Genomic DNA, 14524 nt, shown 5'->3' with positions numbered 1-14524 from the left:
GGACAAAGGGTGAGTCTGCAGGTGAGGTTGCTCAGCCCAGTCCATCGGCAGTGACCTGTAACAAGTCTCCAGTTGGGAGATTCATTCTAAACAACTTACCTGTTGTTTAGTGTAGTTTGGTAAATGGGGGATAATTGTCTTTGTAAAAGCATCAGGGGTACGTGGGGCGATGCTAATGCTTGTCATCCACTTTATTACATTATCCAGGGTGGCTGTGATTTTTAAATTATATGCTCTATATAGTATTTAAGGTTTCCTCAAAACAAAGCTAAAAGGGAAAACAGAAGTGCTTATTACTCATTACATAATACTTGCTCACCCTACCAAACAAGATTGGCGTGAACAACAAATACATTTGAAAATTGTAAGGGGCATGGCAAACTGTGAAGAATTACTCACATTTGCTGATATCATACATGTTTGAGGTACATTTCAGCATTGAAAAGTTCAGGTGACTACCTTGACCCATTCCTCTGAAAATATGTGACACTGTTTTTTTCTTGAACAGCTTTATTAAAGTACTAGAGGCCCTCGCAGCCCTGGCTTCATCCGGAAGGTCATCTGGAAGGACATCCAGAAGGTCGTTGGGCTGTCCGGTCTAATTAGCATATTATGCTTTTATTATTATAGATAATTTACATACCATAAAATCCACTCATTGTAAGTATACATCTTACTGATTTTTAGTAAATGTATACAGTTGCGCAGCCATCACTAGAATGCAGTTTTAGAATATTTTCATAACCCCCTAAAGCAAGGGTTCTCAAACTTTTTAAACAGGGGGCCAGTTCACTGTCCCTCAGACCGTTGGAGAGCTGGACTATAGTTTAAAAAAAAACTATGAACAAATTCCTATGCACACTGCACATATCTTATTTTGAAGTAAAAAAACAAAACGGGAACAAATACAATATTTGTATTTGCATGTGGCCCGCGGGCCGTAGTTTGAGGACCCCTGCCCTATAGTTCCCTCACACCCATTTGCAGTTAGTTAATCCCTTTTCTTGCCCCCAGCCCCAAGGAATCATTGATGTGCTTACTGTCTCTATAAAATTGCCTTTTAGGCTATTATGAATAATGCTGTTATGAATATATATATATATATATATATATATATATAAATATCTTTGTTTGGATATATGTTTTCATTTCTCTTGAGTAGATTCCTAGGAGTGATTTGTTGCGTTTATGGTAAGTTTATGGTTAACTTTTTAGGACAATGTAAATCTGTCAGAGTGCCTATATCATTTTATATTTCCATCAGCAACGTATGGGGGTTCTAGTTTCTCCACATCCGGCCAGTACTGGCTAGTGTCTGTCTAGTGGCCGTTCTAGTGGGTGTGCAGTAATATCTCATTGCAGTTCAGTTTCCATTTCCCTAATGACAATCTAAAGGAAGAGAAGCCAGTGCCCCTTGCCCCTGATTAAATGGTTAGATATTGCATGTTTTAAAAAATTCTTGCAGCACACAGGTTGAAAATCACTGTTCTATACTGTTATTTAACTTTTAGTGTGAATATATTTTTTTCTCCAAACTTGATTTTTAAAAAATTTTATTTAGGTATAATTGACATGCAACATGAGTTTCTGATGTACAGTATAATGATTTTATAGTTGTATATATATTGCAAAACAATCACCACAATAATTCTAGTTAACATTTATCATCACGCATAGTTACAATTTTGTGGTATGTGTGATTAAAACTTTTAAGATCCACTCCCTTAGCAACTTTCAAATATGCACCAAAGTATTATTACCTATACATTCAGGCCATGACTATTTATTTTATACCTGGAAGTTTGTATTTTTTGATCCCTTCACTCATTTCACCTACTCCCATCTCCATCCCCTGCCTCTGGCAACCACTAATCTGTTATCTATATCCATAAGCTCCTTTTTTTTTTTTCCTTTTTAGATTCCACACGTAAGTGAGATCATAAAATATTTGTCTTCCTCTGTCTGACTTATTTTAGTTAACATAATGCCCTTAGAGGCCATCCATGTTGTCACAAATGGCAAGAGTTCCTTCTTTTTATAGCTGAATAATATTCCATTGTATATATATATGCCACATCTTCTTTATGCATTTATCCATAGATGGACATGTTCTCTAAACTTGAATTTTAAACTCCCTCAAGGGCAAGCCCTTTTAGCTTATTGATTTTTTTTTTTTGATTTTTTTTTACATTACCAGGCCTAGCAAAGTACTCTGGAGATAATGCATCCTCAATAAATATATGTTGCATACATGACAAAAAGCTTACTGTTTTTATGTAAATATTGTCAGCACACCTGATATCATAATTTAATAAGTCACATTGAATTTTGTACATCAGAGGTTTCAGTTTTAAAACCATTTCAAAAGGGAGTGCTTCAGAGTATAAACTTGGACAAATAAATTTAATGATCAGAGAAAAGTGACTGAGAATAAATTAATATTTTATAATATGTTTAAATAAATTCAAATTTTTAGACTTTTTTTTTCTGCAAATGTCCCTGCGTGCCTTAACAAAATAGTAAAACCATAGTTAATCACAAATGAATAATGCTGTCAAGTGTATCCATGAGTAAGGAGAAAGCAAACGAACACTTCACCCATCATTAGTACTCTGGACTCAAAAGATTTCAAATTATAAATACCAATTTATACTTATGTGGAAGCCTGAATGTAAAACAAAAACAACTTTCCCTATAACTAGTAAATAACAGGGGAAAAGAAAGAACTTTTGAGCCTTGCCTGGAAGGGTGCCAAAGATATACACTTGAGAATATTTTAAGGTAATTAGCATTTTTGTCTCTGTGTCAGTAAAAATAGGCCTTTGGCTGCTACTAATTTTCTTTGGGTTAGTGAGACCATTGTATGAATGAAGGGCTGTTAAAGGCCATTTATATTGTGCAAACAGAGGCACAAATTAGAGAGGGCATGTTAATAAGGAGAGGGGGCTTATGAGTGCTCAATTATGAGCCCAGAACCTGTTTCTATTTTAAGGGGATAGAAAACACATCAATCTTGCTTTTAGAATATTTTCAATTAAAATGAACAGCACATGGCATACTAAGAACCAGCGAAGGCTGCGGCCATGTGGGTCTTGAATAATTCTTACATACCATCTTAGAATCAACGCTGATATACGTATAATGGGCTGAAATATAATTTGAGATCCCAGAAGACCAAGGTCCCTGAGCTGCATAAGAAATTCTAAAGGAAAAGAAATATAAAACTGGACCATCTGTTTTACTTTCCGGCATGCAGCCTTCAGAGTAGACTGTTTGGAGAAGGATGCTGCTTTAAATCTGAATAGGGATGAAATATAGTACATACACTTGCAACATATCATGAACTTCCTCTCTCCTAAGCATAATCAATAGCAGTCTCAAGCCTAGTTCCGCATGTTAAAAACACAAAGCACAGTGCTAGCTGCACAGAGCATTCACTTCTCCCCACGCGGAGACAATAGTGAGCAGATTCCTCTCCAGCCCCAGGCAGCGCCTCCTGCCTAATTGGGTTGAGCAATGGGAGACATCCACTCTGCATAGGCAAGCGTTTGGGGAATCTCATTATCGTGTGCATACACAACTCTGCATAAGCCTAGTTTGCCCTCCTTTAGCCAGTACTCCCAGTTCCTAATGCCATGTTTTTTATATGTGCTTATGAAAACATTTCAAGATATCATCCTCCAAGCTACCTTTTCCCCTATGTGAAATGGCTATTACTAGTATAGAATTATAGCTAACCAAGTTGCCAGCGTTCACATAATGTTCTTAAAGTGGAAAAGCACTAAATAAAACAGTGAAGGGTAGCAGGCATGAATGTGTTTGGTCTCAAGATAAAGAAACCAATACTTTCAATGCTATTCAATAAGCCCAGTGCTGAACTTCTCAAACCAAGATTGTATTGGATTTCTGACCTTTTTTTTTTTTTCAGGTGGTGCTAGTCCTCGCTCTTGAAACCTTTGTAACTATTAAGGCTGAAGTGCCATTTAAAGAAAAAAGAAGGCAAAGAAATGAGCTGCGAGAGCCATGGTGAGTCGTTTGTCAATGTATCCTTTCTTGAGTGTGTTGGGAAGCAGGCTTCAGGGTGCTGGGATCATAGGCTTTATTTTGAATTTGTCTGTTATAACCTGAAAGCTTTCTTCAAGGGAGATACATAGGGTTCGTGTCTGTATACAAAGTCTGTTGCTATGGAAAGGTTTGTGCTTAACCATATTACAGTGTTCTGTTAGGAGCAGGGAACCTGGGGTATCAGTTCATCTCTTTCCAAAAGCCACGTTTTATCAGATAAAAGAAATAAACATGCACAGCACATATTTCTGCCATTGGAGAACAATTCTAAAGGCCTTTTTTACATTGTATGTATCAAGAAACTATTCTACATTCTAAGATCCATGGTAGCTTCTTACTATAGAAGTTAGTTACAATGTAATAGACATCAATTACTCGCAGTATATTATCTAAGCTCGTCGGCTATTTCCACCTCTAAATTCACTTCCACGTTGCATTTCTCATTCCCCCCCAAATATCTGCTGTTGGCTCCACAAGAGAGCTTTCCTTTTAGCATGTGCTCTGTTCTTGGTGAGCAATTCAACACAGTAAGATTGTACTGTGAATGTTTGCTGTTGACATGTTCTCTGAAGAGGGAGGGCGGAGGCTGCCGGAATATTAAAACCTGGGCTGTTCTAGAAAAATTCAACAATTGCTCAAACAATCTAAAATTTGTCAGTGTTCACATTTTTCCTTACATCAAAGTTGGCAAAGTATAGCTTGTCTCATTTTAAAACAGTAATATATTGTATGGTGCTAACACCTACACTTGTAGGAAAACATGTTGGTTCTGGGTGCAGACGCAGAGGCCTGGGTTGGGGGGTCTAGATATGCCATTTGCAGCCTATGCCATCTTGGGCAGGCTTCTTAACCTCCCTGTGCCTGTTCGCCCATCTGTTAACATTGGAATAAGAATCCTACCTATTTCAAAGGGTTGAACTGCGAATTAAATGAGATAGTTCTGGTAAAGCACTTAGAATAGTGCCTGGCACGAAGTAGGGATGCAGTAGGCGTTGGTTCCTTACATTGTTGGTCTTCCTATAGTTTTTAATCTCGCCTTTTTCCATGAATATGCAGCTACTTCTTTTAACTCGGAACAATCTTAAATGGTAGAATCCGGGACAATGTGGCTAGACGTTTGAAAAGTAGGTGGGGTTGGATGTCTTTCCTGTATCCCACAAATAACCCCATTAACAATGAGCTTTGCCCTGGCTGGCTGGCTTAGTTGGTTGGAGCATCATCCTGTGCACCCAAGGGTTGCAGATTCAATTTCTGGTCAGGGAATATACCTGAGTTGTGGGTTCAATCCCAGTTGGAGTGCATTAGGGAAGGCAACCAATTAATCTCTCTCGCTCTCCCCCTTCTTTCTAAAACATCAATTTTAAAAAAATGAGTTTTCCCATACCTGTGAGGACAGCTTTGCCTTTCAATATAATAACTAGGATTCTCTCTTTGTCCATTGTCCTGCTGAAAACTCCTTTTTGGTTCTAGATAATATAAATGTAAAAAGAGTTTGTCTGGATATGTATGTGTTACCTATGTCAACAGTTAGGAAGGGAGAGGGATAGAGAGTTAGAAACGTTGATCAGCTGCCTCCTGCACACCTCCTATTGGGGATGTGCCTGCAACCAAGGTACATGCCCTTGACCAGAATCGAACCTGGGACCCCTCAGTCCGCAGGCTGACTCTCTATCCCCTGAGCCAAACTGGTTAGGGCCAATCTTATATGTTATTAAATGTAGAAAGAGGTTTAAAATACCTGATCATTTATCCCAACGTATGCAAAGCTTTACCAGTATTCCAAGTATAAAAAATGTAGACATACAGAGAAAGACAAAGAGCTCATTTTGCACATATCCAAACGGATGCCCAAGGTTTCAGCCCAGACCTGGAACTCATTGTCAGTACTTGGCATTGATCCACAGCCAGGGAAACCACGATTATTAGGCCTGTTTTCTTTACTCAGAGCCTAATTTGGGACTGTCAAGTCAATTTGACTACAATTGAATGAAATTTTTGTTCTTTAAATGTTTGTTTTTCACATTTCATTTATATACTCTCTCTAGTAAGGTCAGATTCCTCTGTAACTATTATCTAATTTATTCTTGTAACTTCTCTGTGAGATAGGGAGCATTTATCTTTATTATTAGCATCTGGTGTTGGAAGATTCACATTTACTTTGTTGGGAATCACCAGGAATAAATCTCATGTAGACACTAATGGAAAATATAATAGGAGATAAATATAGGTATATCTGTAAATGAAGATATTTTCCCACCTTTGAAATCTGTTGACTAAAAGATGAAAAATGGAACAACTTATGATGATTGAATAGTAATAAAAAGCAGCATTTAATCTAAATCTCTCCTTCCCATGATTGCAGCATGCTAAATATTACTCGATACTAGAGAGTCTGCTGATGAGCTATGTAAATGTTTTCCAATAAAATTAAATAGATTAGAATTGGAAAGAGAATGTTAATATTTCTAAGACTTTTAAGGAGTCTTCTCTAAGCACGTTTCCAAAAAAATACAATTGAAGACTATGTCCCCGCATCACCAGTACCAGCATGGTGAGCGCCATTGTTTCCATGTGGATAGAATGGGCAGAGGCAGCCATCCTGTTGGAGAAGTTCCTGTCATCTGTGATCCTATATTGTTAATTCTCTTCGTGTATTTTGCCTGCTGCTTTGTTTTGGTTGTCAAAGTTTGTTACTGAGACAAGACTAAGATCATCCTACTCTGACAGTCGCAGATTGAGTTGGCATGACGCACCATGAGGTGCGTCTAATTGCTGTTAATATTGGAAGGATGGATAATCCCATTAAAAAGAAGAACAGTTATCAAAAAATAAATAGGTGGAGGCAAGACTAGATTACATGAAAGAAGGACAGCTTGATGAGGGGAAACCCATTAACCTGAAAGGAAACAGTTCTTTGCTTCCAATTTAGCGTTGTGAGCAAGACTGCATTCATACTAAATTGAAATGGAAACAATTTTTCTGATTCATTTGTAGACTTAACTATTAGGTTTTCTTATACCTGGAAAAAGAGACCCTACTGTGAATCCTAATTGTTAGTAGAATATCAAAATGCCATGTTAGGATTATGGGAAAACCTTTGTCTTGCTCCTGAGGTTTTATTAATGAGTGGAGAGCACAGTACTCTACACCAGTGCCTCTCAAACTCGATGAGCACAGGCATCACTTGGTGATCTTGATAAACTGTAGCTTCGTTTGACTTGATAGTTTTGGAGTGGGGCCAACATGCTACCCTGGAGAAGCCCCTAAGAGATGCCCATCCTGCTGGTTCTGCACAATTCTTGGAGAAGGCAGGCTCCAGACAAATATTTTACAAAGAAATCTGTATACATGCAGCATGACTTGCTTTGCCATCATTCCAGGAAATTAAATGGCATTGGGATAACAATACCCAAACCACTTGCTTTGCAAATGGGAATGAAGAGAATGAGCCAATTTAAAGTTTCATGGACTCTTTTAAGGACAACTTGAATTATGGGTAAAGGTGAAGTTGTAATGGAATAGTCTGGAAAGGCAGAAGGTCTCTTGGTTCCCATTGGAGGTTAGTTCATAGTTTCCTTCAATCCCTCCCTTCCTTTGGTCATAGTTTTTACATGGCTATTAGAAAAATGGAAATATAATACACTTTACTGCTTGAATTCATGTTGCCTTAGAAAGAGAGCATTATGCTTCTTCTCCTTCATCCTCCCCCAACCCAAGTTGTTAAGAGAACGTGGAATGCTGTGAGGACCTCACAGCAAGCACATTTCACCCATTCAGTCTGTGCCAGGACGTGCTATTTATTGGTGGTTACATTCTGGTAAGGCCATCTGACACTCCCAGCACGAAGTCTGGTGGGGCTCTTGCATGCATTCATCTTAATCAAACCTCAGATAGCTGAATAAGAAGGAGACCATTACATTGAATTACTTTGAATAATTAAGAGTGTATTTGAGCCCTGGCCAGGTTGCTCAGTTGGTTGGAGCACTGTCCTGTACACCAAAAAGGTTACAGGTTTGAGTACCAGTCAGGGCACATACCTAGGTTGTGGGTTTGATCCCTGGCTGGGGCACATACAGGCAGCACCCAATTGATGTTTCCTTTTCACATCTCTCTCTCTCTCTTCCTCCCCCCCACCCCCACCCCCACTTCCTGTCTCTCAAAAAATCAATAAAAACATATTCCTCAGGTGAGGATTAGAAACAAAAAAGAATAAAAATACATAGTGCATTTGAGTCAGGAGAACTTTAAATAGGGAAAATGGGTTTCAGAAACCTAACAACCTGTTAACTATTCTGAATTTTGGGTGATCATAAACTATCATTTATTACTTATATGGCAAGTATGTAGGGACAGCATAAACCTGAAAAGCAGATGGTAGGAAAATGAATTGGGTGGACAGTGTGTACATGTATTAGTCTGATCAGGCTGCTATAACAAAATACCATAAATTGGTTGGCTTAAACAGCAGGCATTTACTTCTCAGTTCTGGAGGCTGGGGAGTCCAGGATCAAGGTACTGACTGATTTGGTTCCTGGTTAAGAGCCCTCTCTCTAGTTTGCAGATAGCCACCTTTTCCCTCAAATGACTGAGAGAGAGCAATCTCTCTCTCTCTGCCTCTTCTTATAAAGCTACCAATCCCATCATGAGGGCCATAATGTCATGACTCATTTAACCCTAATTATCTTCTAAAGCCTTATTTTCAAATACCATCACATTGGGATAGGGCATCAATATATGAATTTTTTTTGGGGGGGGGGGGGCGGACACAATTCAGTCCATAGCAATACATTAAAGGCCAATGAAGATATTAACAACTTTGGAATTATAAGCACAAAAATGCAGACTTTTTCTTGTTTTTCAACTTATAATTATGTATGTATGTATATATATTAATATATTTTATTGATTTTTTTAAAGAGAGGAAGGGAGAGGGATAGAGAGTTAGAAACATCGATGAGAGAGAAGCATCGATCAGCTGCCTCCTGCACACCCCCAACTGGGGATGTGCCTGCAACCAAGGTATATGCCCTTGACCGGAATTGAACCTGGGACCCTTCAGTCCGCAGACCGACGCTCCATCCAGTGAGCCAAACCAGCTAGGGCAATTAGGTATATTTTTAATATTTGTTGTCTCTTAAGCCACAAGTCTAATATGTATATTACACTGATATCAAGTCAGGAAATAAGGTCCCTAATGATAGTTTCATCACATTATTGAAGGTTGTTTATTCTAAAATTAATTTATTCTCCTGTTTGTAGTATACCTTTAAAAAATAGTTGTGATAAATTTAGACATAACCCTACTCTAACAAAGACAAATTTACTTCTAGCATGTTAGGGGGAAAATCTACACCTTCTGATACACGCAAGTGAACATGGTGGACAAATATGACATGGAAAGGTTCCCTTTTGCCCGGCTGGCGTGTCTCAGTGGTTGAGCATTGATCTGAACCATAAAGCCACAGTACATGCCTGGGTTGCAGGTTCGATCCCCAGTGTTGGGCATAGAGGAGGCAGTCAATCAATTCTCTCTCATCATTGATGTTTCTATCACTCTATCCCTCTCCCTTCCTGTCTGAAATATATATAACGATTCCCTTTCTACTGTAAATTTCTAGGAGTGATGAACAAAATTAAATTAAAAACTCTCCAGATATCAGAAACAAAGCAAGAAGTCAAAGCCAAAACAATAAGTACAAGCTGATGCTACAAGGACCTCTGGGGATGAGGATGGACACTGGAAAAGGCAGAAGGACAGGAGATGAGTCCTCAGACTCACTAGGCAGAGAAACTGAAGCTAGTCCCCTGCAGAAAGCCTAGCCCCTCAGAAGGAGAGCTAGAAAAACTTCACTCATTGGCCTGTGGAAGGAGCAAGGATGTTTGCTGTTATTGAGTCCTGGAAAGGGTACAGGCCAGGGAAGGGACATCATTCTAGAGAAACTGACACCAGCGTAGGCCATCTATTGAGATGTCTGAATTTATATTATTTGCTTAGAAAGCTAACCCTAAGTCTGTTTTCTTGGAATGGACTCTCTAAGCCAGCAATTTTTAACTGGTTTGCCACAGAATTTTTACAACATTCAGTACCTGACGTTTTAGTTCGGGACACTGACCCCTTTTCCCTTAGATTGTCAAATTAAAAAATGACAACAGCCAACACAACTATAACTGTCCAGTGTGAATGAATCGAAATTATACCTTTTGTGGGTCAGATCGGCAAAAAGTATATTCTTTATGTGGCTCAGAATTTTGGCAATTAGTTTATGTGTGTCATGAGATGAAAGATTTAAAAATCGCTACTCTAAGCCAATAAATTAACATAAAAATAGGTCCAGAGCCTTAAAACCCTAGGAATCTGATAGAAGTAAATGCAAAAGCACTCTGTGAGGTCATTTTCACAGCCTAGAGGTCAGAAGCTGTAACAGTCCACTAGGACTGCTGTGACACAATACTACAGCCAGGTGGCTTAAGTAATGGAATTTGTCTCCTCACAGTTCTGGAGACTGAAAGTCCCAGATCAAGGTATTGACGGTTGTTTTCTCTTCTCTTGATTTGCAGATGGCCTTCTTGCTGCCTCTTCACATGGCCTTTTCTCTATGTGCATGCATCTTTGGTGTTTCTTCCATTTCTCATAAGGACACTAATCGTATTGGATCAGGGCCCCACCTTTATGTCCTCATTTATGTTAGTTACTTTTTTTTATGTTTTTTAAAATTGATTTCAGGAATGAAAAGAGAGAGAGAGAGAGAGAGAGAGAGAGAGAAACATCAATGATGAGAGAGAATCATTGATGAGCTGCCTTCTGCATGCCCCACACTGGGGATCGAGCCCACAATCTGGGCATGTGCCCTGATTGGGAATCGACCATTACCTCCTGGTTCATAGGTCAATGCTCGACCACTGAGCCATGCAACTGGGCTGTTAGTTATTTCTTTAAAAACCCTGTGTACAAATAAATTACATTGGGGAGTTAGAACTTCAGCATACACATTTTGGAGGAGAGGGGACACAATTCAGTCCATCACAAAGTGCTTTCTCTGAAAAACAAATGAACCCTTTGAAGCTGAATTCACAACAACCATAAGATGTTATAAACTACCATAATGGAGAGGCGTCAGAGGAAAAAAATTAAGAGAATTAGCACCAGAACAACTACAAATAACCAAACAAAATAAAAAACTCTCTATAATAAAGTGAACGAAGAGATTTTAAGGAAAGGAAAACATAATGAAACAATAAGATACCATGGAAATAAAGAATAGGCAAATTTGAAAAGAAGCAAATGAAAGGCATAGAAATGAAAATTATGCTCATTAAAATCTCACTGGATAGGTTAAATAGCATTTTAGACACATCCAAAGAGAAAATTAGCAAACAAGGAGATATATATGAGGAAATCACCTACAATAAAGTACAGAGAGAAAGAGATGGAAGAGATGAAAGATTGGTTCAGAGAGGTGGAAGATAGAATAAGGAAAAACATCTTTAGAATGTGTGACAAGGTGTTAATTTCCGTAATATCCAAATGTTTTTATACATATCAATGAAAAGGTAAACAAGTGGATTTTAAAATAATGGATAAGCAATTTGTTTGCAGGGGTGGGTGGGGGAGAATCTGATAAGCATATACAAAGTGCAAGCTCAATTATAATTGAAGAAATGAAAACTTCTAAAATGGAAAAGTGACTTTTCCTCTTTCATATGCCATGGACGGAACTATTTGTGGCTGTGGGGACTGTGCAGTCTTGGGCTCCATCAGGAGCAGTGTAAACTGAGGCAGCCCTTTTAGTGAACAGTTTGGCAGGGTGTATTAAGCTTTAACCTATAAATGTTACTTTTAAATTTCAATACATCCTTTGATCTTCCAATTCCATTTAAAAATTTAGCCTATAGTGTTTTTACATGCATGAATAAGAATAATCATTGCCACATTATTTGTAAATAGCCAACAACCAGCCGAAGGCCCATCCATTAGATCATGTTCTCCTACATGTTATGGCACATCTGTGCTTGCATGTAGATGTTTGAATGAAGGAAATAGAGCTATATGCTTCCAGAAAGAAGTCCAAGATAAATAGCTTTTTGCAAAAAAAAAATACAAACCAAGTTGGAGAACATGTATAATCCATTTATCTAAGAGAAACTAATTTTGAAAGTAGGTGAGAAGTGCTTTTGCTTTGTACATTCTTCTGGACCATTTACTTTCTTCTTTTTTTTTTTTTTTTTGGTTTTGTTGTTCTGTTTTATTTCTTTGTTTGCTTGTTTGTTGCCATGAGCACATTCTTATAAAAACATGTAGCTAACTGTGAAAGTCATTGTTATCTATATTAAATATTTTATTGGGAACCACAACGTATAGACTTTTTTCAACAACAGGAGCAAGACAAGGCACATCATCAGTCCCTTCTTCTCTCTCTTCCCTCCGCAGCCCCAGCCTCTTCAGTAGCTGGCCGAAGAGATAAGGTCCCCTGAGGTCAGAGGTGGTGCCCAGGGACATAGGCACCAGGCCTGGGGGCAAGTGGGCTTGAAAAACAAAAGTAAGTGTTATACAGCATGGTGAATATAGTTAATAATACTGTACTGCATATTTGAAAGTTGTTAAGAGATTAGATCTAAAAGGTCTCATCACAAGAGAAAATAATTTTTTTGTAACTATGTGTGGTGAGGGATGTTAACTAGAATATCATGGTGATCATTCTACAATGTATACAAATATTGAATCATTATGTTTATGCCTAAAACTAATATAATGTTTTATGTCAATTACACTTCAGTTTAAGAATTTTTTTAAGTGCTTTTGCAAAGGACCTATGCTTATATGCAGCACTTTGTCATCTCCTCTCATACCATGTCACTTAGCAGCTATTAATTCTGAGTAAGGGGAAGTGGAGGGGAATTAAAGGCACAAATGAAGTGAATATTTTGAAGCCCACGATGTAGGAGATGTCCAGTTCCACATGACGCTCCCAGTGCTAAGTAGCAGCAACAGCCAGACACAAAAGTATTTTGCTCCACATCATTAGACATCAATTATATGTTGAGAACATGTATTCATGCTACAGGAAGAGTGGCTTTTGCAGACCTCACAGTGCTTACAAGTTACTGTGAGGTGCTTACAAATACATATTTCAGTGAGATTTTTCCATGATTAGACTCAACGCATTGAAAAAACAAACAGAAGAAGAGAAACAGGTTGTTCTAAAAGCTGTTTTACTTATTCCTCTGACTTTCCTATTTGATCGTTTTCTTGCAAACTCCTTTGTAGGTTAAAGTTTCTTTTAGTAGCAGTGCCTTGGTAGAAGCTGCTTTTCAATAAGAAGGAGGGATTAAACTGCCCTCTTCCTAATTGCTTTCTGAAGCCCTCCCTTCTTCCTAATCTCACTGTAGTTTCTTAAGAAATGAGGCACTTACATATCCCAAGGGGTTAAATGGAGATTTCTGCTGCAGAGGGTAAAGTAGGGAGTTTGCTGCATTAATCATTGAATAACATCAATCACACATCCAGTTGGGCAGTTAAATTTCTGTTGAACAAAGTACAGGAGTACCTGGGGAATGTCTCCCTCTTTGTAAGTGGTGTCATTAGACATCTGTCGTGAAGGCCTTGGGAAAATAGATTTGGGCCTGCAAACAAAGTCATTTTAATGCTGACACAATGCTAGGCACATAATGAGTAATATTCTGTAAAAATTATTGAGTAAAAAAGAATTCCAAAATAAATTATTGTACCAGTTCCCTAGCCAGATTGTTAATTATCTTTTATCCAAACTTGTGTACTCACTGTAGCAAGAATTGTATTCCTTAAGCATTATTTTGATTTTTCATACTCATTTTCAGAAACTACAATAGGTTCAAACTTTTGCTCACATAAAATCTATATTGCCTGATCCATGTTGAAAGTTTTTCTAATAACTGGTTCCCTTCTCCCTAATTTCTCTTTTCTAAAAATTATTGTACATTCATATCGTCTTTACTAGCCTAGAACACATGTGAATCTGCCTCAGAATTTGCTTTTTATATCCAAATGCTACTTTTGCCCCCTACAGTGCCCCCTCCCTCGCCTGTACCATTCCAGATCAGTCCCCTGTGCTCTTCCTGCCATTTGTCAATCCAGCCAGTTTGCAGAATGTAAGCACAGAGAGTGTATTTACAGTAATAACATATAGAGTTTTATTCCTGTTTTGCACGCCAATTCAATGAAGTCTTAATTACCTTTAGTGGAATATAAGTACATTGGAGGCAAAGGCCTTTACAACTTTCTCATGCTCACCAACATGATTAACATTAACAGGATGCTTCATGACCTAGTTAGTTTCAAGGGTATGATAACATCTCAGAAAAGATCAAAGTGACTTCATTTAAAATTTAAAAAATATATATCATATTGATGGGTCATATCAATATATTGTGTTAATAATGAAAAAGTGTCAAATATTTGCAAATAAATATAAAATTATAATGA

At 38.0% G+C, this 14524-nt stretch overlaps 1 long non-coding RNA gene across 1 annotated transcript in view; it reads left to right on the top strand.

Moving 5' to 3' along the window:
- The window catches only part of LOC118660471, a 20485-nt gene extending 5961 nt beyond the window's left edge, over positions 1-14524 (top strand). The window contains exons 4-6 of the long non-coding RNA XR_004968939.1: positions 509-580; positions 3929-4026; positions 12494-14524. This is a non-coding gene — a long non-coding RNA (uncharacterized LOC118660471). The remainder of the gene's footprint in view (positions 1-508; positions 581-3928; positions 4027-12493) is intronic.

The sequence above is a fragment of the Myotis myotis genome, unplaced genomic scaffold (genome assembly GCF_014108235.1).
Source record: "Myotis myotis isolate mMyoMyo1 unplaced genomic scaffold, mMyoMyo1.p scaffold_m19_p_7, whole genome shotgun sequence".
Lineage (NCBI taxonomy): Eukaryota > Metazoa > Chordata > Mammalia > Chiroptera > Vespertilionidae > Myotis > Myotis myotis.
Note: the sequence above shows the minus strand (reverse complement) of the source record. Positions and strands in the feature narration are given on the sequence as shown.